Below are 15,877 nucleotides of genomic sequence, written 5' to 3'. Positions count from 1 at the left end.
GTGAATACAAAGAAGGAAACAACAGGCACTGAGGTGCACTTCAGGCAGGAGGGTGGGAGGAGAGAGAGGAGCAGAAAAGGTAACTGTTGGGTACTGGGTTTAATTCCTGGGTGATGAAATAATCTGTACAACAAACACTCCCATGACATGAGTTTATCTGTGTAACACGCCTTCACATGTACCCCCAAACCTAAAATAAAAGTATTAAAAAAGAAGAAAATAGGGACTCATAAATAAGTACATGTGCACACATGTTCATAGCAGCACTATTTACAATAATCAAAAGGTAGAAACAGCCCAAAAGTCCAGCAGGGGGAATGGATAAACATAATGTGGTATACTCATGGAACGGAATATTATTCAACCATGAAAAGGAATGAAGTATTTGATACCTGCTGCAATGTATGCTAAGTGAAGAAAACATGCTAAGTGAAAGCAGATACAACATCATATACTGCATGATTCAATTTATACAAAATATCCAGAAAAGGTAAGAGTGCACCTAGGTGGTTTCCAGCGATTGCAGTTGTAGAGGGATGGGGGAAAATGGCTTAAAGGTATTTTTACTTTGGCATGATGAAAACATTTTAGAACTAAGATAGAGGTGCTGTTTGTAAGACATTATGAATCTACTTAGTGCTACTTTTAAATGGTTAATTTCATTATTTTAATTTCACCTCAACAAATTATTTTTTTAAAAGATCCTCCATATTCTAAACAAATAAGATCTGTTCTGTGTAAACCACTGCCTTCTAAGAAAAGGGCATGGAGTGAGATGGGATTGAAGGTTTAAGTGACAGAGGAATTTAGGGTGGTAAACTGGGGGGCTCTGCAGTCAGACCCCTGACTCTGTAGCTAACTAGCTCTATGACATTAGGTAAGATATTTTATAGTGTAAGTATTTGTGTTCTCATATATAAAAAATAAGAACAATATCTAACTTCACTAGGGTGTTGTAAGGATTAAATGAGGGGAGTTACTTAATGCGATTTTGTACAGAGCCTGTTGACACATGGTAAATTTTAGCTCAACCTATTCTAAGTGAATTCTTTTCTCCCTCAAATTTTAAGTTGTCCATTTCACATTATAGTCCTAGTTATAGCTTTCATAAAGCCCAGTCAAAAATATTTCTGTCTCTTGGATTAAGTAAGAGCAAGGCTGACTAGAAGCCCCTAGAGCTTGTCTCCATCACAGATGCCAGAAAGACTAAAAAAACACTACATTTTAATGAGAGTAACTGAAGGAGAGTTCCAGAGAAACTCAGAGGAATAGCAGGAACCCTGATGAGCACAGAAACAGAACAGCCACAAAGAGAATGGAAGGAAATGCCAGGCCTTCACCACTCCCTCCCCAAATTGAGATAAGCTAGGAACAAAGAGGAACTTCTTCATACAGTGAGGAGGTAAGCAAGAGAACACCAGCAACCCCGATCAACACCTTGGACATCCACAGACCTCACCATGGCAGAGGTGCCCTACGGTCCTCACAGGCACTACCTAAGCCCACCTGAAGGAGCTGTCTAGAGTTCACAAAGCTGTGCTCCCTTCAGAGAAGTAGCTAACACTATGTTCTCCTCTGTGGCCCACATGTCTACTGTGCTATGCCATCTTGCAGCTAGACCTATGGCTGGAGTGTGTCGTGCTCAGGGTTCAAGTAGGCACAGGTCCCCTTCATCCCTGAGGCTAAACTGCCACCAAAACACCCCCAGCCTAGTGACTGAACATCCCCAAGGTGAGCTATAAGCATCTGTTACACACTTCTCCTGGGGCCAAGTGGAGGTGGAGCTGATCCACCTACTCTTCCCCTAACTCCTCAGGCCAGATCTGAAACAGTACCCTGCCTCCAAGAAAACAATACCTTAGTCACTTTGAGCAGTCATGCCTCCCTGTGCCCAAGTTTTAGCAGTGCCCTGTATCCCAGAAAATGGTCTCTGGGCCACCTGGGGAATCAGTGCCCTGGCCAAGCTGAGCTAAACTGCTGTAGTACCTTGCATCCCAGAGAAGCAAAACCGTGGCTGAACTGAGACAGTCTGCCCTACAGGCCAAACAACTCTAGTATCCTAATTCCCTGGACAGCTGGACTAGCCACCAAGAGCAGGAGCTGCTGAGACACCCCTCTCCCTGGAAAGTAAAATCATCACAGTGCTGTTTCCTGCCTAACAGGGCCCAAAGGATAGCTGTGCTCCACTATTCAGGGTACTTGCTACTGCTACACCTGGCCTCAGAGAATGTGGAATACTGCTGACTCCACCACCACAAGGTCTAGAGTCACTACTACTGCCACTACAACAACTATTACTACTACAACTACAACTACAACTACTACAACAACAACTACTACTACAGCTACAACCACTACTACTACTACTACTAATACTAATACTACTACTACTACTACCACCACTACTACTACTACAATGGGACCCACATTGCCACTGATACCTATTGGCTTGGGTTCCTGAATTGCAGCACTACCCTGCTCCCTAGGCCCAAACATCCAGAGCACCCCTTCTTCTCCAGAGTTGGTCCAGTGCTGCTCCCTGGCCACTAGGGATAGAATCACAGCTACAACCCAAATCCCTGTAACCAAGCTGCTAGGGGGTACCTCAGAGTCACAGATCCTGGCTCTTTGGGCAACCTGCATTCAACCTCACCACAGAGAATAAACAAGCACCCCAAGACCCAAGTGCCACACATAGTTCATGAAACCTTGAGCCTAGGACCCTAGCACCATAGCCATTTGGAGCACCTAAACCTGGAACCCAGCACTGCTATAGCTACTTATAGGCCATGTCAGACCTGAATCCAGAAAGGATACTCTTGTCTAAATCTCCCCAGTGTGTGGAAAATGAGAATGAAGAAAACCCCCAAAGCCTTTGATATGGAGGATATTAACAACCTATGCCATCATCACTACCACAAACTTGTATGGCCTAGGCAACTGAGGTACTCACAGTTACTGCTGATATTGAATGCAGCCAAAGAAGCTGAATGAGGCCATACCACTTCAACTATCTTGAAAAAGAGTCACTGCACCCTTCTCAACTGGCACACTAAAACTCAGATGCACATGAAAGTCTTTCTCTACAAAAGCAAGAGAAAAGCATCAAGTCACATATAAGGGCATCTCCATTAGACTAGCAGTGGGTTTCTCTGCAGAAGTCTTACAGGCCAGGAGAAAATGAGATGATATAATTCAACGTGCTAAAAAAAAAAAAAAAAAAAAAAATTCAGTCAAGAATGCTATTCCCAGCAAAGCAATCCCTCATAAATGAGGGAGAAATAAAGTCTGCCTAAAGCAAGCAAAAACTGAGGGAGTCCATCACTGCTAGACTGGCCTTACAAGAAATGGTTAAGGAAGTCCTACATCTGGAAGTAAAAAGATGATAATCACTATTACAGAGACATATACAAGTATAAAGACCACTGGTAGAGCAGATATACAACAAAAGGAATAATAATCAAATCGTATCACTATAGAAATGACCAAACTGCAATGATAAACAATAAGGCAGAAATAAATGAACAAAGGATATACAAAACAACAAGAAAATAATTAACAAAATGACAGGAGTAAGTCCTCACCTATCAGTAATACCTTGAATGTAAACAGATTAAATTCCTCACATAAAAGACTTAGGCTAGCAGAATGGATTGAAAAAAAAAAAAAATGACCCAACTGGATGCTGCCTACAAGTAACTGACTTCACCTGTAAAGACACTTGTGTGATTACATAGACTGAAAGTGAAGGAACAGAAAAAGATATTCCATATGAACCAAAACCAAACATGAATTAGAGTAGCTATACATATCAAATGAAACAGACTTCAAGTCAAAAACTGTAAAAAGAGACCAAAAAGGTCATTATGTAATGATAAAGGGTCCAATTGAGCCAGAGGATATAACAATTGTGAATATATATTCACCCAACATCAGAGCACCCAGATATATAAAAACCAAATATTATTAAATCTAAAGGGTGAGATAGACTTCAATATAGTAATAGTTGGGGACTTCCAACACTCACTCTCTGCATTAGACAGATATCTATATATATACATATATATATACAGAAACCAACAAAGAAACATTTAACAGGAAATGAATCTGAGACCACACAGACCTAACAGACATTTCTAGAACATTTCATCCAATAGCTGCAGAATACACATGCTTTTCATCAGTAAATTCTGCACATGGACTGTTCTTGGGGACAGACCACATGTTCATCCACACAATTAAGTTTCAACAAATTTAAATGAACTGAAATCATGGTAAGTATCTTCTCTTAACCACAATGGAATAAAACTAGAAATCGATAACAAGAGTAACTTTTGAAATTACACAAATACATGGAAATTAAACAACATGCTCCTGAATGAGAAGTCAATGAAAAAATTAAAACGATAATTTAAAAATTTCTGGACACAAATGAAAACAGCAACATTTGAAAACCTATGCGATACCACAAAGCCATTTTAAGAGGGAAACTTACAGCAATAAATACCTGTATCCGAAAAGTGGAAATAAAATTAAAAACCTAACGATGCATATCAAGGAACTAGAAAAGTAACAGCAAGCCATGACCAAAATTAGTAGAAGAAAAAAATAATGAAGATCAGAGCAGAAATAAAATGGGGACTATAAAAATACAGAAGATCAACAAAAGAAAAAGTTGGTTTTGTGAAAAGTTGGTTTTGCAAAACAAAATTTGCAAACGGTTAGCTACACAAACCAAGAATAAAAGAGAAAAAGACTCAAATAAATAAAATCAGAGATGAAATAGGAGACTACCAGAGAAATATAAAGGATCATTACAGACTATTCTGAACAACTATACACCAAAAAATCAGAGAACCTAGCAGAAAGAAATAGACAAATACCTGGACACATAAAACCTACCAAGATTGAACCAGTAAGAAATAGAAAACACGGGCCGGGCACGGTGGCTCACAGCTGTAATCCCAGCACTTTGAGAGGCAGAGGCGGGCGGATAATGAGGTCAGGAGATGGAGACCATCCTGGCTAACACGGTGAAACCCCATCTCTACTAAAAATACAAAAAAATTAGCTGGGCATCATGACAGGTGCCTGTAGTCCCAGCTACTCAGGAGTCTGAGGCAGGAGAATGGCATGAACCCGGAAGGAGGAGTTTGCAGTGAGCCGAGATCACACCACTGCACTCCAGCCTGGGTGACAGAGAGAGACTCCCTCTCAAAAAAAAAAAAAAAAAAAGAAGAAGAAAAAAGAAATAGAAAATCTGAACAGACCAATTATGAGTAAGAAGATTGAATCTGTAATAAACAGCCTCCCATCAAATAACTGAGAAAATGAGGGCTTCAATGCTGAATTACACCACAAATTTAAATAAATAATAGCAATTCTTCTCAAACCCTTCCAGAAAGTTGAAGAGAATTCTTCAAAGTTCATTATTTGAGGTCAGCATTACTCTGATACCAAATCCAGACAAGGACACAACAAAAAAAGAAAACTATAGACCAGTATCTCTGATTAACATAAACGCAAAAAACCTCAACCAAATACTAAGAAACTGAAACCAACAGCACATTAAAAAGATCATTCCCCATGACCAAGTGGGATTTATCCCAGGGATGCAAGGGATTCATCCCAGTAGAGCAGATATACAAGGGAGAAAGGAAAAAGAATCAAACTTTATCACTACAGGAAAATACTAAACTGCAATGATAAACAATAAGAAAGAAATCAACAAAGGTTATACAAAACAACCAGAACATAATTAACAAAATGACAGGATGTTTCCACATATGCAAACCAACTTAAATATGATACATCGCATCGACAGAGTGAAGAACGAAAACCATTTGATCATCTCAATAGATGCAGAAAAAACATTTGATAAAATTCAACAGGGCTTCATGATAAAAACTCTCCACAAGTCAGACGTAAAAGGAATATATCTGAACACAATAAAGGCCATATATAATAAACCCACAACCAACATCATACTGAACAGGGAAAAATTCAAAGGATTTCCTCTAACATATGGAAGAGACAAAAATACCCACTTCACAACTTTTATTCAGCATAGTACCAGAAGTTCTAGCCACAGCAATTAGGCAAGGGAAAAAAAAGAGCATCCAGATTGGAAAGGAAGAAGTCAAATTGTCCCTGTTTGCAGATATAAAACCTTTAAAACTCCACCAAAAAACTTTCAGTAGTCATAAATGAATTCAGTAAATTTGTTTGCAGATACAAAACCCTTAAAACTCCACCAAAAAAACTTTCAGAAGTGATAAGTGAATTCAGCAAATTTGCTGTACACAAAATAAATATACAAAAACCACTAGACTTTCTGTGTACCAACAACAAGCCAGCAGGAAAAAATAATCAAGAAAGCAATCCCATTTATAATAGGTATAAAAAATAAAATAAAGTATCTAGGAATAAATTTAACCAATGAGATAAAAACCTCTACAAGGAAAACTATTAAAAAACTTACAAAATAAATTAAAGATTACACAAAAAAGTAGAAACACACCCCAACCCCATGTTCACAGGTTGGAAGAATTAATATTGTTAAAATAACCAATTCTGCCAAAAGTGATCTACAGATTTCATGCAATCCCTGTGAAAATGCCAAATACTTCTTCATAGAAATTAGAAAAAAAAAATCATAAAATTCTATGGAACCACAAAAGACTCCAAGTAGCGAAAGCAATCCTGAGTCAAAAGAATAAAGCTGAAGGCATCACGCTAGCGAATTTCAAAATGTACTGCAAAACTGTAGTAGTAACAAAAACAGCATGGCATGTTGAAGAGATCTCTGCACTCTCATGTTTATTGCAGTACTATTCACAATATCCAAGATTTGGAACCAGCCTAAGTATCCGTCAACAGATGAATGCATAAAGAAAATGTGGTACATCTACACAATGGAGTACTGTTGAGCCATTAAAAAGGATGAGATCCTGTCATTTGCAGCAACATGGATGGAACCAAGGACATTATTTTAAGTGAAATAAACCAGGCACAGAAAGACAAATGTCTTTATTCTCACTCATATGTGGGAGCCAAAATAATTGATCTCATGGAGGTAAAGTGTAGAACAGTAGTTAACAGAGGCTACAGAGAGTGAGTGTTGGGGTTGGGGGATGGGAATTAAGGGAGGTTGTTTACTGGATACAAAAATACAGTTAGAAGGAATAAGTTCTAGTGTTTGACAGCACAGGAGGGTGACTATAGTTAACAATAATTTATTGTGTAGTTCCAAATAGGTAGAAAATGCTCCCTACACAAAGAAATGATAAATGTTTGAGGTGATGGATATCCCAGTTACCCTGTTTTGATCACCACACGTTGCATGGAAGCATGAAATTGTCACAGATATCCCATAAATGTGTATAATTATTATGTATTAGTAAAAATATTTCTGTATTTTGATTTGGAGAGTCTGCTATCTATGAGATAGTATAAAAAGCAATGGCCCAGATGTCAAGTCTCAGTTTCTTATTTATCTGAATCCCAGGGTGTGTAAATTTAAGAAAATCACACCTAAAACCTAGACATGTCTAGCACTTCAAAGGAGTTGACGAAGACCAAACGAAATCATATATACGAAGTAGCTCTGAAAACCCTAAAATCCTATACAAATTTCAGGGAGTATGCATGTGATGAGAAGAATGGATATGAAATCCTGCCTGCCACCTCCAGCATTTCATGAAGGAAAAACAGAAATTGTGCTTAGGGAATGCTGGCCTATGTACCATTATTTCACTCATTTGTTAGTGTTCTACTCATTCAAGGCCCTCTCAGAAAAAGGGAACTATTCTAGAAAATATCCCGAAGAGCCTAGCATAATGAGCTGTTTCCTACTACCAAAGAAGGTACGCAAAAGACTACATTTCAGGACACAGTCATTCACCAAACCATGGCTGCTCTATACACAGACCACGTGTGAAGTTCTAGTTACTGAAATGTAAAGGCTGCAGAAAACTTAGGTGGGTTTGAGTGGGATGCAGGTGGGTAGATCTGCGGATGGGAAGCTAACCACATTGATGTGTTGCCCCAAATAATCTCATAGTAACACTATAAAGTAGATATTAGTATTGTTGTTTTACAGAGGAGGAAACCAAGACTCAGTGAGAAGCTCGTCCAAGCTTACTCAGGAAGTATTTGGGGCTGGGATTTAAAGTTCACTCTTTTTTATGACATTCTAGTACCTAAGTGATCAGAGGCATTTAACAAGGTTTGTAGGAGCATAGTTTGTAACAGCAATCAACGAATCAACACAATTTACATTTAAAATTTTAAAACGAAAAATAAAAGTCAATTGTCCCCCAGCAAGGGAAATAACAAACCGTAAAATATTCAACTGATACAACTAAAAAGCAGTGAAAATAAATACAATCTCCCAGTCAACACGGATGAGTCTAACAATGGGCCCAAAAAAAAAAAAAAATAGTTTCAGTATATGTTCTCTTAAAGTTCAAAATATTGTGAAAAGAAACATTTTATTCAGCAGATGATTAAACCAAAATTCAATTTAGTGGTTTCTTCTTCTTGGGGAGGAAGAGGGTGCGATCAGGGAGGGCATATTTTTTAATTAATGAAATGTTCTATTTCTCAAGCCAACTTGGGTATTTATTATTCTTTAAATAAATATTTTTATACTTTTGAGTGAATTAAATGTGAAATTTTAAAACACAAAGACACATACAAAAAGAATATGGGTATCAAATGCCTAAGGCTGTCTCTGGAACTTGATCTCAACATTTTTTTTTATATTGATCTGTTATTATCATTCTTGCTTAAAGGTGTTAAGAGGTATTAGTTAATTCCACAGCAGGAAAAGGAGCAATGACAGGCCATACTTTTCTAAAAACCATGGGTAATACTATTTGCAAAGTGTGTCAAGTGAAGTCAAAGGCATAGTTCTTCACTCCAGGAGGCAAACACAGTGTCTCTGTCCCCAGGATATCCACTCTGCCCCTTCCCACTCGAGCCTAGTCCCTCACCCTTGGCTTGCCTGCTCTTGGCCTTGGAATCCAGCTTTGCCTCTGTAGTCACTCCCTCCTGTCACCGATTTCCGGCCACAAGTCTTGGTTTTCAAACTTCCTATTCAATCTATTTCAGCCCATTCATGAGTCACTCTTGCCTGTGGACAGCTGGCATTCCCAGGCACGGGCTTGGCCGGGAAAGATGAATTCAGTGAATTAAGCCAACGGAATCCTTTATGAAAGTCATAATTGACCTGACAGGGCTGTTTCTATCCTAAATCCAGGGGTAGCTTGAGATGATATAATGAGAGCTCCCCAACTGAGGCCGTATTTCTCAAAGTATGTTACAGTGGTCAGAATCACCTGGGCACATGTTAAAAATGCAGATTACTGGGCCCATCCAGAGCATTAGAATAAGAGCATCTGAGAATGGGGCCCAGGATTTGGCTTCTGAAAAGCACCCCTTATGATAGCTCTGATGCTCTTTGACTTCCCTGTAAAATTGGTATCTTGAGGAAACGTGCCCTATCGAATACTGCACTGATCTTAACATGGACACAACTTTGGATGGTGAGCCTATCGGTTTGTCAAAGACCCATCACCAACCAAAATGATGAGCAACAACCAAGTCATGTTCAGGGAAAAAAGAAAAAAAAAAAAAGTGCAGGTCACGCTTTCCTCAATATAGTGGGTTTACTGCTTAAACACTGTTCAGATTTTACTCACAGTGAAGCTGCTCCAACACCAGGTAGGGGATCAGCATAGGTAAAAACAAGGAGAAAAATGTCCTCTGCCTTTTAAATTACCTCTCTCCATTCTTATGGGCCTAGTCAGATTTATGGAGGGTGTGAAGGAGGCGGGAAGAGTCCTATCAAAAATTTTAAACAAATGTACAAGGGCAGAGGGGACACGTCCACTTAAACAGCTGGCCTGGCTGTATCATTATCAACTGCCTTTCTTCTGGAGTTTCATCTAAGATTGAGCCAGAATGGAGTGTGTCTCTATCCATGTTATTTTGGGCAAAGACAATAGATGTGATTAGAACCTTAGTGTATTTTTGTTATTCTATAAAAAGATCTGATTGAGGGTTATGAAACCTCCAATTTTCCAAAGTGCTTAACATGTTACTATTGCTTCAAATTTATAAGGAGTGTTCATGACCTGAATATCCCAGTCATGCAAGTATTTGTTCTATTGTTAAAGACCTAGTGAACCGGTATCTTGAAGTTTCATGTGGAAAAGACCTAGTGAACCGGCATCTTGAAGTTTCATGTGGAATTCCTGGCATGCAGCATTAATGAAGGTGCACCTACAAAGCCTTGTCTTGGGAAAACGAACTACAGACTTAACTAGAGAACTGTTTCAGACCAGTTAAAAATGTAAAATACAGCGACCATAGAGTTTAATTGTACAGTGGTAGTTTCAACTTCTGTACCAAGAGAAAAAAAATTTTTTTTTTTTTTTTTTTTTTTTTGCGTTTACTTAGGATTGGCCCACAGCTACAGCCATACTGGACAGATGTTTTTAACTCTAAATGCAATGTTGAATTGTCTTATTATTTCTTTGCTATGCAGATTATCTTGCATGAGCATTCAAAAACATGTTTACAGTTTGAACTTCTTCTGTCTATTGTTTTCTACTACAAAATGTACTGTCTACAGATGGAAAGTTCTGTCTTTGATGAGTGGCAAGGAATTGCTCACAACAATCAGTTACATACAGAGACATACTACACATGTTGGGAAGGGATAGATTACACTTATCAAAATATGTACAGGAGCAATCCTTATCTAGGGATTCCAAATGATCACACTCAATAGCTGGCCCATTCACAAGACTTGGTCAATGTAAAATACTGCTACTTTTTTCTGCCTTATGTTTCCCCACTTTCTCTATTGGCATCTTTGTGAAAGTAAGGTGGCACGCTGCCTTATCGTTGCTGCTCCTCATTACCCTCAACTGACAGCAAGGAAAGCAGGCAAGGCGATTAAGCAATGTGGCAGCCCATTTTTATCAGTTTACCTTTAAAAAAAAGCCAAGAAAAATTTAGTGAAGAGGGGGCTAGAGGTGCTTTATAACGAGAGGGAAGTGCTGTGGAGCATTTATTTTTAAGAGTCAATGACTTCCTTGCCAGACAGGTACTACCAATTCTGAAGTTATTTTGAATTAAAGGTAATCTGATTTTAGAAAAAGAAAAAACCAACACGCAGAATACACTTATGGAGGTGACCAACCTTTTTAGAGCTGCTTGATTTCACCATAACTTGAACTTTTTACAAAAAAGTGCTTAACTGTTATTTTTCAATTCCAAAGATTTTTGTGGTAATAATTTAATAGGAAACTAGAAACAAGCTGGTGTAAAGCAACTATCTTAACCCATATGTAGTCTAGTTTTGGGGTCTGAAAATACTGAAAACCTACTAGCTTGATCAGCTAGAACCAAATATTCTGGATAATCGTTAGTATGTACGTAACCATAAATATATGCATATATAGACACATATGTATACATATATACACATAGGCACATAAAAGAATTACTATTTTTTTGCCTATTATTGGACACTAAACATCACAATTTAATCTTTGGTGATGCAGAAAGCACTGTTTGCTATCCTGCGTATCCTTGGAGTCAACTTTCTGGTTATGAATCAGCAAGCTTACTAACTAATGAAATACAAGAGGGTCTGAGGAGTTTCCTCTCCACTGGACTCAGCTTATAGAACTGAGTACTAACACTAAAGCTAGAAGAAGCGGTACTGATTTTTTTTTTTTTTTTTTTTATGGTATCCACAGGAAGTACCTGCAATATAAAAAATTTAAGCTCCCTTAAGCAACTGCAATACCCCGAAATAAATGATCTAGAGACTAGGCCCAAAGTGTACAGTAGACAAAATGCTTCATAGGGTCCAAAATGTGAGGGACCTTAGCCGTGAGATAGCAGAGTCGGATGTGTTCATCAGCATTCCTACTCTGCACTGCTGTTGATGCACCTCTTAAACTTATCTTTGTACCTACATTTGCTTTTATGGGCTAACTCAGACAGATTAGTAAATTGAACTTTATACTTCTGCATTTTAAGAATCTAAAGCTTGTTATACGAACTTAAACCTTGTTACACAGTTCCCACGCAACTCCCCACCATTTTACATTATTACATCAGAAAGCCAAAAAACACATTTGAAGAAAAAAAGTTTATTTTTATTCATTTATGCAAAGACAGTATCAGCAATAGGTAGTAGGAACATTTTTCTCAGTTTAGAATTAATTTTCCATTTTGAAAGGGACTTAATATCTTCTTTACCTTACTCTATTAAATACTTCACTCCAACAAAGACAAAAATTTATTCCCTTACTTTTCCTTAAGGTCATATCGGAATAATTAGAATTAACTCTTTAGAATATAGGTATCATTTATAGAAATCTGGAGATTTAATCACAGAATGATGCATGTCAGAATGTTAAAAGCCCTAAAAAAACTATGGATAATTTTTTAATAGACAAATTCATGGTGCTTTCAATTTCTGAGGTGTAATAAGGCCCTCTTGGGAATTCTAAAGTTTAAAGACTCTATCCTTCGGATTCAGAATGAAAATTTTGAGAAATCATAGACCCCAGTGGGCAATAGTAATATGGCCCATAGTAACGACATTAACTTAGAGTCGCCACGTTTTAGGGAAGAAGCCATTGAAAGAAGGGCCAGAAAGCCACTTTAAACACATGTCCATGGCAGATCAAATGATACTGATACAAATGTTTCCCTTAGAAAGGTATTATATCCCATTGCTACCATTCCACGGCTTGGCCTTTGAACTGCTCATACAGCTACTTCCATTCTTTATACCACCAGTTCTAAGAGCAAACCTCCTGAAAGACTAGTAAAAGAGGCTGGGAAAACAAGACTGTGAGTATAGCAAAAGGGCTCTGGTGCTCTAGCTGTGTGGTCACAATATAAAATGAGGACACTACCTAATCTAGAAACAACATTAACTTTAACTCTAGCAGATTCTTAAGATATACTTACTAAACAACTTTCGTGATTTAGAAATATCAAAACTACCTATTTTGCCTCTTCTGGACATATTTTATTTTACAAAAGGAAATATAACAGGCTAAAAAACAAAAATAAAAATCTATTTATAGCAAGTAACTAATACTTCAATGTTTTTATAAAAACAATTCCTTTCAGATACTCTGACTGACCTTTGAGTGACATAAAAAAGCTGCAGCATTCTTTAATACCAGTATTTTGCAAATTTCACATACAGCCATTAAGTTTAGCATTTCAAGGAACAATTTTTCTTATAAAAAAGAAGAATGGTAACTCATTGAGAAGGTTATATACCCCGTAAAGTTTAGTTTGTCTTGGATCCTTTAAAAAATTAGGCCCAGAATTTTAGTTATCCCAACTACTATCCCAATCAAATTGGACATACATATGTGGATTCTAGATAAAAGATAAAATACTTTGAATAAACATTATGACTCACTGATTGGACTGTTTGCTTAGAATCTGTTTTACTGGGTTTGGATAAGACTTCAATAAAGCTAACTATACATTGAGTTCCACTGATTAAAAATGCAGTTTTAAAAATTCTGCTTTTGAGGTAAATTTCTAGATAAATCATAAATGCAAAGCTCAATACTGAAATATTGTACTGTTCACAGGTACTTCTTGGAGAAGTGAAATGCTTGTGTTCAGACTATCAAAATTCTTAGCTTTCAAATCAGGTTTTAAAAACTTTTTTGAAAATCAGTATTTGCTTTTAAACACTTAAAATCCAAGTTTCAATTTTTTAAAAATCCTTGCAGATAAATCTTAACATTCTTTCAGTCGCGATTATTTGTTACTTTAAACTATATATTAAACACAGAACCAGGTTCTAAATAAACATCTAATGAAGAACAGTTTCAGTGTTAAGATAAAAATAGAGAGTCTAATAATACAAGTTATACCCAGTGTGATTTACCAAAATTCAGAATTTCTGTAATAGTGGAAAACTTTTAGCTTAATATTCAAAACCAGCAACTTCCCATGAAACTAGATAGCTGAGAGGATCCAACAGATTTAAATACTGCCAAACTTCTTCTAAAGCGATGCACTCTTTTACCCTGGAAAAGACAGAAATAGTCCTTTTATTTTACTGAAAATTTCTGATGACTACTATGGATCTGAAAGTTGTCAAAACTTAAACCATTTGTTTTGGGTTTAAACATTATAAATAATGAGGAAAAAAGATGATTCTTTTCAGGAAGCATATTTGAACACTGGGATAACAAATGTACCAAGATGGCTAGTTTTATTAAACAGTTAAAAAAAGAAATCAATAATTAAATAAAACAAATTCCAGTAAACTGAGAAATAAAAGGACTTAAACTCAGTATCATTTTATGTACTTCTTAGTTAATAATTTTGCAGTAATGTCCCAAAGACAGCTGGTAGAAAATGTAATTGTAAAGAATACTTTTTTCACTAATTGAACTGCATTTAATACCAACTACAGCTTGCGAACAGCTCTCCAATCTGAAATTTCATGTTTTTAGATTAAAATATGTAAGTTTTGGCATTTGAAGAACATATCATTAACCTGTGAAGACATATCATTCTTTAGAAAGGAAGATAAAACTTTAAAATACATGCAAAACTTTCTTTTCACTCTATGTTGCCTGCAGATGTGCAGAGAGAAGTGAGAGGTCTTACAAGGAGGAATGGGAATGAGTGAAACGAGTAATAACATTTCCTTTTCTACAAAGCTGTGCCCTTTTTTTAAGACTTCAGTTTCATTTTCATATAAACAAAAGTGGCTTCTGGAAGTTACCTCATCTGTCAAAAGAGTGATAATCAATTTAGGTTAAAATCTAGAAAACTGGTCACCAACATGTATCTTCAGAGGTCATGTAGGAAACAAGATTGTGAAAGGGCTAGATAACTAAGACAATGAAGAGAAATCGGCTATGGAAATTGTAAATACATTCAAAAATATCTCAGGCATTCTAATTCAATATAACAACGTACAGTCAATTAAAATAGGTCTAAATGTCAGACAACTGCAGGATGCCAACTTCTGATTCCTCTCCCAAATAAGCAGAAAACTCTGGAAGTTTCAAAGCGAGTCTTTTGTCTACCACCAGGTGAGAACTCAAGTTTAAAAAAATATTTTCTGGGCTGGACATGGTGGCATACGCCTGTAATCCCAGCACTTTGGGAGGCTGAGGCAGGAGGATCACTTGAGCCCAGGAGTTCAAGACGAGCCAGGGCAATATAGTAAGATTCTCTCTTAAAAAAAAATCTTTTGGCTGGGCACGGTGGCTCACACCTGTAATCCCAGCAATTTGGGAGGCCGAGGCGGGCAGATCACAAGGTCAGGAGATCGAGACCATCCTGGCTAACACGATGAAACCCCATCTCTACTAAAAACACAAAAAGTTAGCTGGGCGTGGTGGCGGGCACCTGTAGTCCCAGCCACTCAGGAGGCTGAGGCAGGAGAATGGCATGAACCTGGGAGGCAGAACTTGCAGTGAGCCAAGATCGCACCACTGCACTCCAACCTGGGTGACACAGTGGGACTCTGTCTCAAAAAAAAAAAAAAAAATTTCTTTTTAACTAGCTAAGTGTGGTGGTGCATGTCTGTCGTCCTATTTGGGACGCTGAGGCAGAAGGATCCCTTGAGTGCAGGAGTTTGAGGTTGTAGTAAGCTGTGATTGCGACACTGCACTCCAGCCTGGATGACCAAATGAGGTCACCGCAAAAAAAAAAAAAAAAGAAACAAAAGACTATCTTCTGCTTTGAAAATCACTTAAGTACTACTGTAGACACCAATGTAATCAGAATTTTGGGCAAGATAAGCTGATGTACAATTCCAGTTCTTTCTTTTCTAAATTGTACTATCTATGTAGAA

The 15,877-nt window shown here is 37.5% G+C and overlaps 1 protein-coding gene across 1 annotated transcript in view; it reads right to left on the bottom strand.

Annotated features, from left to right (window-relative positions):
• Positions 1-12,157: 12,157 nt before the first annotated feature.
• The window catches only part of LOC738636 (deleted in azoospermia protein 3), a 59,647-nt gene continuing 55,927 nt past the window's right edge, over positions 12,158-15,877 (bottom strand). The window contains exon 21 of the mRNA XM_063805066.1: positions 12,158-14,090. The gene's annotated coding sequence lies outside the window, so the exon portion shown is untranslated. The remainder of the gene's footprint in view (positions 14,091-15,877) is intronic.

Source organism: Pan troglodytes, chromosome Y (assembly GCF_028858775.2).
Source record: "Pan troglodytes isolate AG18354 chromosome Y, NHGRI_mPanTro3-v2.0_pri, whole genome shotgun sequence".
Classification (NCBI taxonomy): Eukaryota; Metazoa; Chordata; class Mammalia; order Primates; family Hominidae; genus Pan; species Pan troglodytes.
Note: the sequence above shows the minus strand (reverse complement) of the source record. Positions and strands in the feature narration are given on the sequence as shown.